At 46.0% G+C, this 16,953-nt stretch overlaps 1 protein-coding gene across 1 annotated transcript in view; it reads right to left on the bottom strand.

The window, feature by feature from the left end:
• Positions 1-13,129, bottom strand: part of acvr1 (activin A receptor type 1) — a 56,255-nt gene extending 43,126 nt beyond the window's left edge. Inside the window, 1 exon segment of the mRNA NM_001017357.1 lies at positions 12,790-13,129. The gene's annotated coding sequence lies outside the window, so the exon portion shown is untranslated.
• Positions 13,130-16,953: the final 3,824 nt, after the last annotated feature.

The raw sequence follows: 16,953 nt of genomic DNA, 5'->3' as shown, positions 1-16,953 counted from the left end.
AGACAGCTGTCTCCGGTGTCAGATCAGCAAAGCTTTTTATCATACACCGCAGATCCAAGGAATCAATAGAAAGGAAACCAGGGCCCAGACAGGCAGATAAAATAATGGCAGCGCTGCTCTCTGTTGCTCTCACTTCCATTTAAGCAAATAATGACACTGGTAGAGAGGAAAAGAAAAATCACCTGAACAAACATCCCTCGCTCTCGGATCAGAAAGGCCTCGCCGTCTAGACAGCTCCACTTACCGAAGAGACCCTTAAATCTTACTCTGATGCGCTCTAAAGTGTAAATACACAAGTGTTTCGTACCCACGACTCCTCAGGCACAGCTGGAAATAATACTCCGCTTTTGTATGCCGCACTGCATTCAATGAGCAAATACAACATCTATATGTACCTTTGCTTCACATGAGCTCAACAAACAGGACTTGTGTTAAAAAGGTATTCTTCCTATTTTGTTTTTTATTGCCGTCATATAGTAAATAAAGTACCCCCTATTGTAAAATATAAGGATAATATGTCACTGAGGAGTTCCATGGCCATATAAAAGCATGAGGCAGAAAGGCCCAGGTTAAAATATACAAGTTTCAGCAAATCCTGTGACAGAAATGACATCACTAAGCACCATTTATAACAAGGGTGGGCAAACTACGGCCCAAAGGCCACATCCGGCCTGCTGGCCATTTTAATCCGGCCCGCCGACATGGGCCACTTAAAAAAAATATGGGCTCTGATTGGTTGCGACCCGTGCATGCGCGGGACGTCAGCACGCACGGGGCGCAACTATATGAAAGGATGCCGGGGAGTACAGAAGTCGGAGGATGCCGCAGGTCCCTGGGGGGGTGATGGAGGATGCTGGGGGGGAGCTAGAGGAAGCTGGAGAGTGGAGCTGGAGGAAGCTGGGGAGTGGAGCTGGAGGATGTTGGGGAGGATGCTGGGGGGAACTGGGGAATGGAGCTGGAGGATGCTGGGGGGGGAGCTGGAGGATGCTGGGGAGTGGAGCTGGAGGATGTTGGGGAGGATGCTGGGGGGAGCTGCAGGAAACTGGAGGATGTTGGGGAGGATGATGTGGTAGGGAGCTGCAGGATGCTGGGGGGGAGCTGAGAGGCCCCGTGATTTCTGATGGCAGCCCTGGGCGAGACGCTGGCCCGGCTGTAAGTCAATGTGGCCCCTGAGCCAAAAAGTTTGCCCACCGCTGATTTATAAGGATATCATTTACAGGATATTCGTGGCTCTTGTGCATTATTACTACAAAGCATTAAAGGATAACTGTACAGGGTAATTTGTCCAAATGGAGATAAAGAGCTTTGTATAAAGAAACCTTTCTTTCCCCCCATTGCAGTCTTTGTTAGGCTTTGAGATAAGGAACATTGGACAGAGGGTTTTTCTGTTGGACTGGGAATGTTACTACTCAAACAGAACCAGAAAGTTGCACAGGAAGTCAGAAAGTGAAAGTGGCTTCAGTTTTTTGTAAAAAATAAAGTAAAATGTAAAAGTACATTCATGACAAGCCCTATTTCACTGAGCTCATGTTGAAAGAAGGGGGGGAATACCAGACCCCTTTAAGTAATAAAGCAGCGCATCCCAAAGTAGCGCATCCTTGCTGTACAGGAACTAGGGTCACGGTAGTCTAAAACAAAACATGGCCACGGTCACGTCAGCCATCTCTGCAGGCCTTTATGCATGGGAAAAAGGCCAAACAACTGCTGATTACACATTATTCCCTATTTAAAGGGACTGAGGTGCCTGTAATAAAACAAAAAAATCCTTCTTCTTCCTCCCATCATAAAACGAACAATTAAAACTGCGAGTGCGAACTCTTCCACTAATGCAGTTTTAATAAGCACGCTCCCATGCTTACTTTGCCTTTCCTCCCTATTAAATGGCTTTCTGCTGCAACTGTTAAAAACAAATTGGCAACTGTAAATGTATGCAGGCCACGGGCGGGCTTGTTAACCCTTTCAGGAATATCAATGCTACAGAGCAAAGCATAACATTCCCCCGGGCCCTTGCAACAAATATTTGGGCCCATTTATTGGACCTGTGATAGCTAAGGGGTAGGGACCTGTGGCATGGGTACCCACCCCTACTGTGATGCCAGTGTTGGTTTTCTTGGGCATGGCACCTCCAATTATACCTCACTGACTGAAACACCTCGTTTTAATTAGGTTTTTAGTGTAACCATTAGTGCAGAAGTTCACATATTTTTTCCAGAACTTTAACCGTTTGTGTGCCAGCAGTTTACCCTTTACAGGAAGAGGGCTAAATGGAGATGATCCCATCGTTTGACACAAAGGCCAACAATAAGATGATAATGGGGCCCTATGGAGATGCATCAATGCAGTCTTCGCCAATGGGATTTTTAAACCTGTCGGACAGATATCTAGCCAGGTACAGAACAGATAGCCCGTCATAAAGGGGCCAATAATCTATCGTCGCAACCTAGACGGGTCAACATCCAGCTGTTATTGGCCGTGTATGGCCCAGGGCACAGTTTTAAATATAACTTGCCCTTTTCATAAATTACAAACAAAACAAAAACGTTACTAGTAGCCATACTTCTCTCTTTTTTTATTTTTATTATATAGGGCCCTCCCTGCACCTGGCTTGTTTGGCCCTGTGCATCTGATTAAAAATATAACTTTTAATAAACTGCCGTTTAAGTGTTTATCTCTCCCACATATTCCGCCTCACCCACATTCCATAATAGTTACTTTTTACGCAAGGCCCCGTTTCCACGCCATAACGTGAACCCCCATTAACTTCCCCCTGGGCACCAATATTAAAGCGCGACCCTAACGAGACGTCTTGGTTCCTCGGTGCGAGGCAGACGCGATTAAGCACTATGGCACTTAGCCGTCCAATACGCCTGACCCTGCCGCATAGAACAGGGTTGTTCAAGTGCATCACTTCAAAACACCTTCAACTCCCGTTCTACCTTATAAAAAAAAAAAAAAAAAAATAGGAGGGGGACAAACAAGACTCCATTTGTTGTACTTTCCAGGCACATTTCCAAAACGCTGACGTTTCAGTGGAGAATTTGTACAGCTTTTTTTTTTTTTTTTTTTTTTTACGAGCTCAATGGCTTCACACGTCCTTTCCTGTTGTGGAATGAATCCTTTTTATTGCTGGGTTTTACTGCACCCAAGGCATGCAGGGGATGGGGTCCCACCGAGGATCTTCAACATTTAAAATAAAACTCCTGAGGAGACGGACACAAGATTACAGTTGTAGATACCACGCAGAAAGGACGCAAATAATCGCCACATAGATCAAGTTAGCCGTTGTCTGAGGTCCCATTTTAAGCTACACTGATAAGGCTTGGCAGCATGTCCCATACATGTTCTGCAGTGGGTTTCCCACTCAAGTGAACTATTATTATTATCAACATTTATTTCTAAAGCACCAACATATTCCGCAGCGCGGAATGGCAACTGTTTTCCCCTGAAAGGACCTCAGTGGTGACAGTGTTACTACTGCCATGACCCTAATGACTCCTATTGTAGATTTTCTGTCCTCCTTTTCCTTAGTTAACTAAATGAAAGTGTTGCAGACTAATGGGTGTCCATACATGAGCAGATTTCAGCAGGCGATTCAGGGCTTTAAGACCAACTCTGCCCTTGTATGGGGCAAACCAACAGGCCTCCCCGACCGATATCTGGGCAAAAAATTGGCCAGATGTTGATTGGCCAGGCTTGATTTTTCGTTGGATGAGGGACCACATTGGCTCATTGATGCTGTCCTCGCTCCGTCTTTTCCTAGCCCCTTCATTATCTCTTCTAAGGATTCTTTATTGAAGTGCCCGGGTCAGAATCCTGACCTCAATAAAGGCTTTTTATGAGAGATGATCCTGGTGGTACCCTCTATCAAAAGTATATTGGATAACCAGATGGATGTGGCCATCACATGACACCAAATTTTCAAATCTGTTGGTTGGAGGTGCGACTATCCCCTTCACTGCAATTGCTTAGGGCGAAACGATCGCATTAGCACAATATCGCCCACTCAAGATTGCCGAAAAGATTTGCTTGTTTGGCGATCTTACCAAACAAGCAAATCTTACTGTCTATGGCCACCTTAACTTGAAGTTAGATCCGCCCAAAAATGTCTAGAGTTTGGCCGATTTCCACCATACTGTCCAACTATCTGAGCACATAAGCCAAGTTCAGGCTCAATTTCTGTTAAACATTTTTTAGTAACAGGGACAGGTTGTAAAATAAAACTACAACAGCCTAAAAATCCCTTTGTACAGAAAACAGGGTCTAGTTGCCCATAGCAACCGATCAGGTGTGCATTTTTTTGCACAACAATGTTTGCATCTTTTATTACATGAACCCTGAGGTAGGTTCACACTCACAGTCAGTCAGTGCCACAGAACAGGTTATTAAATACAAAACTAAAGAACTGCAGTGTACTACCCTACTGGTACCGCCTCCGTAAAGAAAAATGGTACAGACAGTAATGCGCAGCAAAATTACACGGAGCGACGCCTGCTTTAAGCAATTTCCACCGAGCGCAGGTCAAAACATGTAAACGTTTTAGGTTTAAAACCTCATGACAGTTAAAGCCCTAATGAAAAGGTTGCATTACATTTCATTAAAAGTGTAAACCTCCTAAAATTGCATTAAAAAATATGTAATTAAATTTTTTTTAATCATTATAAAATCTGGTGACTCATAAAGAGATCATGTAGCTGAATAAAGAACGTCGGTCAGGAAGTATTTTAAGTGAAGGGGAAAGCTCACCCCCCGCCCACGGAGCTATTGTTGGGACTCGCTAGTAGCCCAAACCCACTTATCATTACAGGTTGGAAATAGCTGGGAATTAGAAGAATAAGGACTGGCCGGGCCAACACTGAATTAGCCAGCAAGGGATCCCCCAAAAATTATAGTTTAGTGGGGTAAAAATACATTCTACATGTGCATACATATACAGGTATGGGACCTGTTATCCAGAATGCTTGGGACCTGGGGTTTTCCAGATAAGGGATCTTTCCCTAATGTCCATATTTAACCATGAAATAAACCCAATAGGGCTGTTCTGCCCCCAATAAGGGGTAATTATATCTTAGTTGGGATCAAGTACAGGTACTGTTTTATTATTACAGAGAAAAGGGAATCATTTGACCATTAAATAAACCCAATAGGGCTGTTCTGCCCCCAATAAGGGGTAATTATATCTTAGTTGGGATCAAGTACAGGTACTGTTTTATTATTACAGAGAAAAGGGAATCATTTAACCATTAAATAAACCCAATAGGGCTGTTCTGCCCCCAATAAGGGGTAATTATATCTTAGTTGGGATCAAGTACAGGTACTGTTTTATTATTACGGAGAAAAGGGAATCATTTATAAAAATTTTAATTATTTGCTTATAATAGAGTCTATGGGGGATGGCCTCCCCGTAATTCAGAACAATCTGGATGACGGATCCCATACCTGTAATACGAAATATACATGTACAGATGACAGTCAGTATTTCTCTGACAAAGATCTACTGAAACCTGGAAATACAAATATGGCCAGAAATGATTCGGGTGAACTGCTGACTTTGCTGCATGTTTTTCCAACCTCAGTCACTATGCAGAACAACATATTAAGCCGCTAGCGGAACAGTCTCAGACAGAGGGGGCATATTTACTAAACTGCTAATTCTCTCTTTGTCTAACTCAGTCAAAGTTTGAGTCAATATGTCTGGTGTATTTTTATGGCATTATCAAGTTTTCTTAAAGGTGTAATTACATCCCTACCAGAATACAGACTTGTTTACTTCCACAGACGCAGTGAGGAAAGTGACATTTCAAACGCAACCGCCATGCCATTTCCCAATAATGCTGCATTATTTTCCACATTACAAGCATCAATGCAGCTGCAAGCTGGAGTTGTTGTGCTGCATCATGATTTGGGAAAATGAACACAACTGCAAAACGGACGCAATTCCATGGAGTTCACCTGGCTTCATTACCAGTGTTCAGAGTGTAAGCGACGTCTGCTTTAAGCGCACGTGCGACTACTGGCACAGGGCGAGAAGGGAACCAGGGAGCTACTGCCTGGTAAGGAGGTGGGGCATTAGCTCGAGGGTTCCCCTGCGTCAATAGCTGCCATTCATGATTCAGAACCCGAAAGCAGGGCGGCGCACAGCGCAACTATACGAAGGTGCAAGGAGCACATTTTGACACAAGTACTTTAATAAAAAAGTGAAGTTACACACACATTGCGGGGAAAAGTGCAATTTGCCCACTGCATCTACGAACGTAAATAAGCCCTGTCAAATCCTAAACATTTCTTGCCATAATTACACCGGCGTATTTTCCCCATACAGTTGCAATGTCGAAAATATGCTGGTGAATTAACGCCATAAAGCAGGGATCCCCAACCTTATTTACTCATGAGCCACACTCAGATGTGAAAAGTGTTGAGCCACGCAAGCATGAAAGAAATCCTTTGGGGGTGCCATATAATTACTGTGATTGGTTATTTGGTAGCCCCATGTGAGCTGCTGGCCTGCTTGAAGCAAAACTGTGTCTCTGGGCTTCCAAAACTTGTCTCCAAGGCAGAAATGGGCACCTACTTCGAGGCCACTGGGAGCAACATCCAAGGGGTTGGTGAGCAACATGTTGCCCCTTCACTGGTTGGGGATCACTGCCATAAAGCAATGAGGCACAAGGGATATTCGTACGGTGGTTACAATGGCAGTAACAAGATGCTAAAGGGTCTACTTTACCTTTATAATGGTAGTTTGCCAGCCTGGTCCTTTGGCAAAAAGAAAAACATATTGGCCCGTGTGATCCACTCATGTGGGTAATTATTCCTGCCAAAGTCACTGGAAAGTTCAAACTAAATCACCAAATGTTGTGGCTAATTTTCATTTTGATGCAAGTTTGCCAAATTTTGATATTTCACAGTTCAGTAAATTAACCCCATAATGTACAACTAATGTCCCCTCTGAACCACTCTCAGCAGCATGTCCTTATCTGCCTCTTTCCCATTAGTATTTTCCAAAATACAAAAGGGACAATAAACCCCATCCCCACTTCTTTCTACCAATCAAACACCAGGAAGGAAGCGCCTAACAACTTAATGGCCAACAGAATCGTTTAACAACGTGCAATAAACATTCTGTCCATGTTGGACTCTGGGAGGAACTTAAAAGTCTCTAAAACTCTCCTCCTGGTTCCCACTAGCAGTTTCCCTTGAAACAGAAATACTATTTGATGAATCTCTTGCCTTCTCCGCAGCGCTTATGAATATTAATAAATCATTGCAGCTTTTTATCTGTTTTCCGCATGTTTTTAAGTTCATTCTCAGCTTTTTTGCACTGCTCTCAAATGTGAGAATTTTAGAAAACGCACAATCTTGGCACCTATATATTTTGGTAGAGGCGTAAATATTGATTTTTTTCCCCCCATTATTACATCTGGTTTATTTATAAAGCATTATAGCGAGCAGGTCCATACACAATCAGTTAGATCACCCTCCAGTGAGTGCTCGCGCGCCTGCGTTCCAGGGAACACCCTGTAGAACTATGTGGTTTATAATAAAAGGGGCATACACCCTGCTCATATGGACGTCTTGTGTATCATACAGGAGCTAAGGGACTGTGAGCAGCCAATAAATAACAGGGTCAATCACTATGTTATAGAATTACCTAATTCTAACTATTCTGCCTTTATTGTTTTGAGTTATTTTCCTTCCTCTTCTACCTCTTTCCAGCTTTCCAATGGGGGTCACTGACCCCACCAAGCAAAAACTATTGCTCTGTGAAGCTAAAACTGCATTAACATTGTTACTTTTTATTAGTTATCTACCTATTCAGTCCCTCTACTATACTTGTTCCAGTCTCTTATTTCCCTAGCAACCAGGCAGTGGTTATCATAAGTCCCTAGCTACCAGACAGTTGCTTAAATACCAAACTGGAAATGGAGCTGAAGAAAAATAAAACAAATGAAAACAACATGCAAACTGTCTCAGAATATCACTGTCTACATCATACTCAAAACCAATGTAAAGGTGAACTGGGTATATTCCAGCTGTGTATTAGACTGCAGCTCATTTTTGTATCTATGAAAACTGCCACATCTGTCATAAATCTCCTTTACAGTTCTCCATCTATGGAGTATGCCTCAGGCAAGGCAATCACTATGGCAGCTCTTGAAGGCAAATATAAATGCAAGCACAGTTCTACAAATAAGTATATATTGAAAAGTAGCATAAAGCGTACTCCTACATTTCCCCCGTAAGTATATGAATTAATCAAGGTGGGGGGCAAGTAGTGTTATTTAGAAAGGGGGTGATTCCGTTACGGGCTGAATTCCTGTGTAGGGATGTAGATTGGACCCATCAAGGCCCATTCTCTCTATTAAAAATCGTTAGAGGTGCCACATCCCATATGGTAATCCCTTTAACACTTGTAGATTGGGATTCATTTAAAAAATGCTAAATCCTGTTTCCTATGTAAATGGCTGCTTTAGGGCTGAGCAGAGGGGGCAGGAAAACTACTAATCCCCCCGTAACTACTAATAAAGAAATGTAAATACTACAACAAATTGTTAAAATAACAAAATAATTAACATAGTCATAACGCAAAATGATTGGTCTCAAACGAGCCCCTAACTGCCTTGCTTGTTACCAGGAGACCAGTAACAGATATAACGATACTGGGAGGGGAGATAAAGCTTTAGCTCAACAGGACCAATACTTTTTGGCTACCAACATGGATTCCTAGAAGTTCAGTAACCGTTGAGTACAAAGTGACAACCCATTATCACAGATATATAAAATGAATGCTGTATTTTGGATAACGGTGTTCCAGATAATGCCTTTATATGCACAAGAGGAAAGGCAAGCTGAGGGAATTACTATTTTCACCCCAAGTTTACCAGTCTGTCTGGGTAAATACATTATATGAGATGAAGTCTCTGCTGGGATATGGCAATGGGTTCCATTTATCCTATTCAGTCTCACACTTGTAACTAATTTTAAGTGGCAACAGTGTGACAGCTGTAGCGCATTTAGGGTGAAGACACACAGAGCTACTAGTAGCAGCTACTAAAATACACAATGCTGATCATTTACTGATAATTGTCTCTGTGTGTGTTTTAGCAGAGGCAATTATCAGTACTGTCTATGGCAGGGTATTTTCTGGTGTTCAGTAGCCGTGAAAAAGTAGCTGCTACTAGTAGCCCTGTGTGTCTTCACCCTTAGGGCAGTGGCACACAGGGATATTAGTCGCCCCGCGACAAATCTTTGTTACCGCAGGAGACTAATCTCCCCGCAATGCCATCCCACAGGCAAGAATGTAAATCGCCAGTGGGATGGCATACGCGTCGCTGTGATGTCTCGCAGTCACCCGAAGTTTCTTTGCGAGGCAACTTTGGGTATCTTTGGGAAAACGAAGCAACGCGTATGCCAACCCACAACCCAAACAGCCCCCACAGGCCCAATAAATAGTGACTGTCTATGGCATCTTACAGCAGCCCCTCTGGCATTTGCCAGAATCCACAGATTGCCAGTCCGACCCTGAATAAATGCATAACAGGAACACCACTTAATGGCACAATGGGAGAATCATCACCATGGATTTCCTAAGACAAGGCAGAGAAACACAGCACCTTCAAAGTCTATGGAAAACTGCCATTTAAGCCACATGGAGATGTTGACATGCTGCCAATCTGCAGACAACGTGGGATATCAGCATCTTTGGAAAACAACCACTAATGAAATTTCCTTGTGTACCTTGGGCTTATGCCCAAACCATGCATTGGGAATATAGCTGGTAGAAGGGAGATTAGTAGTAGTGACTTTGTAGCTGACGGACATTGTTTATAAAATAAACATAATAATTGATGTAGGCGAGAGGGGGGGGTCATCACCTGGCAGCAGTGTTTTCTGCCCTAGATTGCCCGGCTAACAATGCCCAGCGTGTGAGCCAAAGTTTTATCTGAAATCAATGAATGTCCCGGTTTGAAACCAGTTAGCGGCCAGTTGAAAGCTGAGAGAGAGAAGCCCCAGACACACTGTCTATTGTGCTGCTTATCTCCCTGCATGTCTGAGCTCAAGTGAGACAAGAAAGTGCCAGTCACGTTCACAGGCCACTCTGCATGACAAAGGGACCCTTTAAAGCCCTGATCACCTTAGCCAAAGGGGGCCCTTCCCAGGCACCTTCCCTGCTACTCAACAATCTGCAAGACAACGGCGGGCAAACACAATGACGCCATCAGAAAGGGAAACCATGCTGCTTAAATGTATGGGAGGGGGGTTAATTGCACTAGGGGCAAGGTTCTGCCCTATCCCTTGGCACCTGGGGCAGGAAGCAGAAACCATTAAAATCATTAAATGCTGACAATTGTGCCAACCCCTCAGTGTAACTGCCAAGCCCACCATTCCTTATGTATAAACCTTGCATGGGGCACCGACTATAAATGCCGGAAGCCTCTGGGATGATATGGGAAGGTTGGCACTGCCGCTGAGTGTGCGCCGCTCACTCTGTCTCTCCAGATCTAAAAGGGTAAATGGGTGTAATTGGAAAAGTTGGCACCCGCCATAGTTCCAATTGCCCGTGGCCATCATGAGATGAAAAACGCATTCCAACCTTATTGAAACAGATTAGCTGCCTGGAAATTAATAACAAGGAGCGAAAAAAACAACATAATAGGAGAGTTCATGCGCAGATTGGAAATGGGGTGATCCCCTCCAACCGTATTTATTATTGTGTTTATAGGAAATAAAAAGCTTGCCGGCTCTTTAAAAAGCCAGCCACACAAATGTGTTTGCCCGGTTCATAGAGCTCCATCCACCCACACAGATAAACATAGCTGGGAGCACACAGACGGAGAATTCCCGGGAGGAGAGCTGGCTGCATTCCCACAATATGTTTGCATAGCATTACACACTGCACTGGGGCTTTTTTTGTGTGGAGACAATTTGCAGTGTCTGCCCCCCCCACCCCCATTGACAGTCACTAGAGATGGGCCCCTGGATCTCACAAGCAGGGATACGCTATCTGCCATTCCTGAGATAAATCTTATGGGGGGCAATGGGGAGGGGAGCAGATCCCATGCCCAGAGACAGGCTCCTCCTTCCCAAAATAAATCTATTGGGAGATCCCAGCAGGACAACCTTCAGCCTCTGTCCTTATGGCCAACACTCTCCCCTATTCCCACAATTAAGCCAAAAAGGAGATGGGGCAAGTCTCCCCCAATCCCCTAACAAACCAGGGGGCCCCAGCCAGGGAGAGAGCCTCCTCCTAGCAAATTATATTCCATACAGGGATCTCAGAAGGATAATCCAAGTCAGACCCAGGGGCCACTGAAAGCTGCAGGTTGGACAGCTCCAATACAGATGTCTGGGGCCCTACTGAGACTCTCTACTGCCCCACTGAAAAGAACTGCTGCCCTTCTGGGCCCCACAAACAGTAAGGCCTGGGGCAGAATCCCCTACTTGCAACTCTCCCCCCTCATTCTCACACCCATGGGCCAGATAAACACTGTAAGGGTATAGGGCTAAGCTGTAGTTCTGCAACAACTGCATTGGGAAGCGCCTATTGCTAGAGCATGGGAATAATCCGCTACAACTGGCAGCAGGCACAATATTAAGCACACTACTGGCCCCAACTATAGGGGCACACTACTGGCCCCAACTATAGGGGCACACTACTGGCCCCAACTATAGGGCACACTACTGGCCCCAACTATAGGGCACACTACTGGCCCCAACTATAGGGGCACACTACTGGCCCCAACTATAGGGGCACACTACTGGCCCCAACTATAGGGGCACACTACTGGCCCCAACTATAGGGGCACACTACTGGCCCCAACTATAGGGGCACACTACTGGCCCCAACTATAGGGGCACACTACTGGCCCCAACTATAGGGGCACACTACTGGCCCCAACTATAGGGGCACACTACTGGCCCCAACTATAGGGGCACACTACTGGCCCCAACTACAGGGCACACTACTGGCCCCAACTACAGGGCACACTACTGGCCCCAACTATAGGGGCACACTACTGGCCCCAACTATAGGGGCACACTACTGGCCCCAACTATAGGGCACACTACTGGCCCCAACTATAGGGCACACTACTGGCCCCAACTATAGGGGCACACTACTGGCCCCAACTACAGGGCACACTACTGGCCCCACTACAGGGCACACTACTGGCCCCACTACAGGGCACACTATTGGCCCCACTATAGGGCACACTATTGGCCCCACTATAGGGCACACTATTGGCCCCACTAAAGGGCACACTATTGGCCCCACTATAGGGCACACTATTGGCCCCACTATAGGGCACACTATTGGCCCCACTATAGGGCACACTATTGGCCCCACTATAGGGCACACTATTGAGTACACTATAAGGCACACTATTGAGTACACTATAGGGCACACTATTGAGTACACTATAGGGCACACTATTGAGTACACTATAGGGCACACTATTGAGTACACTATAGGGCACACTATTGAGTACACTATAGGGCACACTATTGAGTACACTATAAGGCACACTATTGAGTACACTATAAGGCACACTATCGGGCACACTATTGGCCCCAAGTCGGTAGTTGCAGTTCAGCCAGGACCAGCCTCACTGCTGCAGAACGTCCTGGAATGGCTGAGCTGTCAGTCCCCCAATGTAGTGAAGGCGCAGCGGAACCAGACAAGCTCCATGCAGTCCAAGAGGTTCTGCAGCTGCGGGACAGTGGGCGCTGCTCTCCCCTTGGCCGGGGAAGGCTCAGCCCTAGCTCCCCGTACAGCCCATGGGTCAGATCTCTTACCTCCAGCCGGGGTCGGGCTAGTGCTCTGGAGCGAATGGGGTTTCCGGAGAGGGTCGGGCCGAGGCGAGGTGCTAGCGTTGCGACAAAGCAGCCATAGATCCCCGGTGCAATCAGCGAAGCATTCCGCAGGGCAGGCGGCTTCTCTCCCCAGCAGGCAGCCTCATCTTCCAGGCAGGACACCTCCCCCCGCACCCAGGCAGCGCACCTCCCCCCTTCCCCGCACCGGGGGGACAGATCCGATCTCAGTGCGACAGAAGCGCAGGGCGATATAGTGCGAGTGGGAAGCGGAGAAAGTTGTGCGGGGGGAATGGCCGGCGGCTGAACAGCGCTGAGTCCGGGGCTGCTACTGCGGGAGGAAGTGGCTGGCTGCCCGGGCTCCTCCAATGGGTGTCTGGGGCTGGAATGGAGCGGCGTTAGCACATCATTTCCTCCCCGGCCTGGGAGGGGGGAGGGGAGTATCCAGGGACGGGCGAGGGGTGGGGCGGCCAGGGCAGGTGAGGCACAGGGAGGGGCAGCTGATTGGGGCACTTTGCTCTTCCCTTGGGGGGGCTACAGGCTCCATTTCTATATGAGCGCCTAACAGTGTGTGTGTGTGAGTGTGTGTGTGTGCCACTCACAGCCCATACAGGGGCCGCCGCCGCCGCTGCTGCAGAACCTCTTAGCTGGAGAAATGCTATAAATATTTCAAGAAGTTTTCACATAGTTTGCACCAGGTCCAGTAACCCATAGCAACCAACCCATCAGCCACTTGCATTTTACTGGTCACTTGTTGGAAAGCAAGCATCTGATTGGTTGTGGTGGGACAAAGCATGTATTGGCTACTGTGGCCATAGTGGGTTCCCTGGTGGCAATTTATATATTATGTGCAATTGGAGGGGGGGGGGGTAGCTGTAAAGGAACAAAACTCTGCAACTGCCTGGGGGGATTAGTTGTGGAAATACAGTTTATATCTGTGCAACTATCTATAATGTATCTGATCCCCATTGCAGCAGTCCTGTCCTGCTTTATGGCTGAGATTCTAGCTATCTGTATAACAGGGCATTCTGTCACAGTGGCACCGATCCTATCTGATCCCCCCCATTGTAAGCAGCAGTCCTGCCCTGCTTTATGGCTGAGATTCTAGCTATCTGTATAACAGAGCATTCTGATCCCCCCCATTGTAAGCAGCAGTCCTGCCCTGCTTTATGGCTGAGATTCTAGCTATCTGTATAACAGAGCATTCTGTCACAGTGGCACAGATCCTATCTGATCCCCCCCATTGTAAGCAGCAGTCCTGCCCTGCTTTATGGCTGAGATTCTAGCTATCTGTATAACAGAGCATTCTGATCCCCCCCATTGTAAGCAGCAGTCCTGCCCTGCTTTATGGCTGAGATTCTAGCTATCTGTATAACAGAGCATTCTGTCACAGTGGCACAGATCCTATCTGATCCCCCCATTGTAAGCAGCAGTCCTGCCCTGCTTTATGGCTGAGATTCTAGCTATCTGTATAACAGAGCATTCTGTCACAGTGGCACAGATCCTATCTGATCCCCCCCATTGTAAGCAGCAGTCCTGCCCTGCTTTATGGCTGAGATTCTAGCTATCTGTATAACAGAGCATTTAGACCACAGTGGTCTGAGATCTCCTATTGGCTTGTGAAATACATTTCCCAACATTCCAGCCTAAGCCATTTCCCAGCATTCCAAGCTCCTCTCTCAGTGCTGGGATTTGTAGTTCATAGCAGCCGGAGTGTCAGCAGTTTGGCAAACTCCCCAAACGAGGTGCCCTAATACTGTTCTCCCCGCTCATGTCAGTAAATCCTGTTTAGCACCTTGGCCATCTGTTATCATGGGAGCTGTGCCAGGTTAGACAGCATTCTGGTGCATAGCCCTATACAGTATGTAAGTAACAGGGGGGTGGGAATGAATCATTTCTATTGTCTCAGTTACTCTATCGCTGGTGGGGGGGTGGGAGGAAAATTAGTAAAAAATACAACTAAAGAATTCCTCACCCAGTCTCCATTTACCCTGGCAGCACAGGCGGAACATTCTAGATGCAGCTGGCATAATTAGTGTGGGTGGGTGATTGATTTTGTTAACGCAAAACAAATTACATTTTGTGTATTACACCGTTATATAAACAAAGAAGGGCAGTGGAATCATGTGACTTTCCCGAGCCGACCAAGCCCCCGACATTAGTCGCTTCTCAGGTCAAACAACCCTAAAGCCACCCATACACAGGCCAATGTAAGCTGCTGATTTGGTCTGGACAGGACCGTGTATTGGCCAGATATCTATCAGGCAGGTATGGAAATCCCATTGGATGAGGACCAGTCTCCATAGGGCCCCCCCCCGTACGATCAGCAACCTCAGCAAATGAGCGGTTCTCAAAGGGACTGCAGTAAGTTGTCATTGAGGGTGACTATTTGGGCTAATGCCAGATGCTACTCTGCCATCAGCCTTTCTCTGTACCATTGCGTTGAGCTGGGCAGTGCAAACCGAGCAGATTTAAGCAGAAATGCAGAATTAGATGTTTGGGCGCTGAAATCCGCTCTGTGCATCTGCACCGGGGCCAACGCAATAGCTACGGGTGCAGGCAAACGCTGGTCCCAGTGCAGGGGCTGACTCTCGACCTGCATTTATTTCTATCTGGCATTAGCCTAAGTGGGCTGGTGGGGCGCTGTTTGTATACATAAAATTCCAGGGCCTATTTTGAATCTCAATCCAGGCCTGAAGGTTAAGTGCACTGTGCATGAAACGCGTAAGGCTACCATGTGTCTCATATTTGCTTAAATGAAAGTTTGCAGTTTCTTTTACTTCCCTTGTCGGTGGGATCTGTGGGTATCTGCTGTACATCTGTACCCCCCCCCCCCATATTGCCTTGATTAGATGCAAATGGACGGAGTTTAAAGCATTACAGTACAGATTAAGGTGTAATTGGGTGTTGTGGAGGCTGGTTAGAGACGGAGCCCTAGATTGTGCCTATTTTCTGATGAGGAATATCACAATAAATGCTTTGATTTAATGAACATCCAAGTTTTGTTCCTTTGCAGCCTTCCCTTAGAGCCTTAGAGACAGAGAGGCGACCACTGCAGATTTTGTAACTAAAGAAGCAGTTTGTATTTTAGGCGTAGTTACCCTTTAAACACCCCGCTAGGTAAGTAGCAGGGATCCAGTCTTTGGATGCTTGCCAGATATAGCTACCATAAACGCTCCCAGTCACGTCATCCCATGCCGACTGACCCATCGTCCCGCGTCATCTGGAAGCCATCACAAATCTCACTGTGTGGAGAGTAATGACATCTGGTTTGTTTTTGGTGTTTACAACCCGCTCTGCGGTTATACACAACCGTTTACATTTTGTGAGTCATTTTGATCATTTTCAGAAGGGTTTCTCAACAATGCATTAAAGGGGATATTAACCCCAAAATAAACTGTTGCTTCATGGAAGAAATTGTCATTCTAAGCAACTTTCCAATATACGTTTGTTAAAAATAAAGCGATTTATTTATTTATCCCTTTCCCCCTAAAGAAGTAAGATTTGCTTGCACGACTCTCCGACAGCCGGCATTCTGCTACATTGTCACAACCTTCCAGGGGATAAGTAGAAAGGGAAAGGCAGATACTGCTTTCTGCAAATAACTTTAATAATAAACAATGTATATTGGAAAGTCCCTTAGAATTATCATTTGTCTCATTAGACAATACTTGGGGCTGCTGGTGAGTGCATGAAGTTGGAATTGAACAGAGTGATAATAGGGGGTCCAGCCAAATATTTGCCCCCATTTTTGGAGGTCACACCCACTTTAACATAGTCCGTAAGATGAACGTCTTAATTGTTCTGATTAACTTCTTAATACATGTCTGGGCCAATTGCTACAAAATATATTATGTGTAACTGTTTGGATGTGGGATGCAGGGTCGAAAAGATGCCCGACCCCGGGGAAATTGTGATGTATCAGGGGTCTGTCAGTGCTTGCATTTGGGAAACAGTCCATGTCTCTAATTGCCCAGTTAAACAGAGACATGCCTCTAATCCGCCTAAAAGCAGACAATCTTTCACTAATAATAACATTAGCCTCGAGCATCATTTGTACCGGCCGGGCCAGTGCGAGCTGTGCAGTCTATAGACTATAAAGTCCATCACAGATTGGATGGGTCCTTGTCAAAACCACAATCTTCTTTT

This window comes from Xenopus tropicalis, chromosome 9, assembly GCF_000004195.4.
Source record: "Xenopus tropicalis strain Nigerian chromosome 9, UCB_Xtro_10.0, whole genome shotgun sequence".
NCBI classification, from domain to species: Eukaryota; Metazoa; Chordata; class Amphibia; order Anura; family Pipidae; genus Xenopus; species Xenopus tropicalis.
This window is presented reverse-complemented; position numbering and strand designations above follow the sequence as displayed.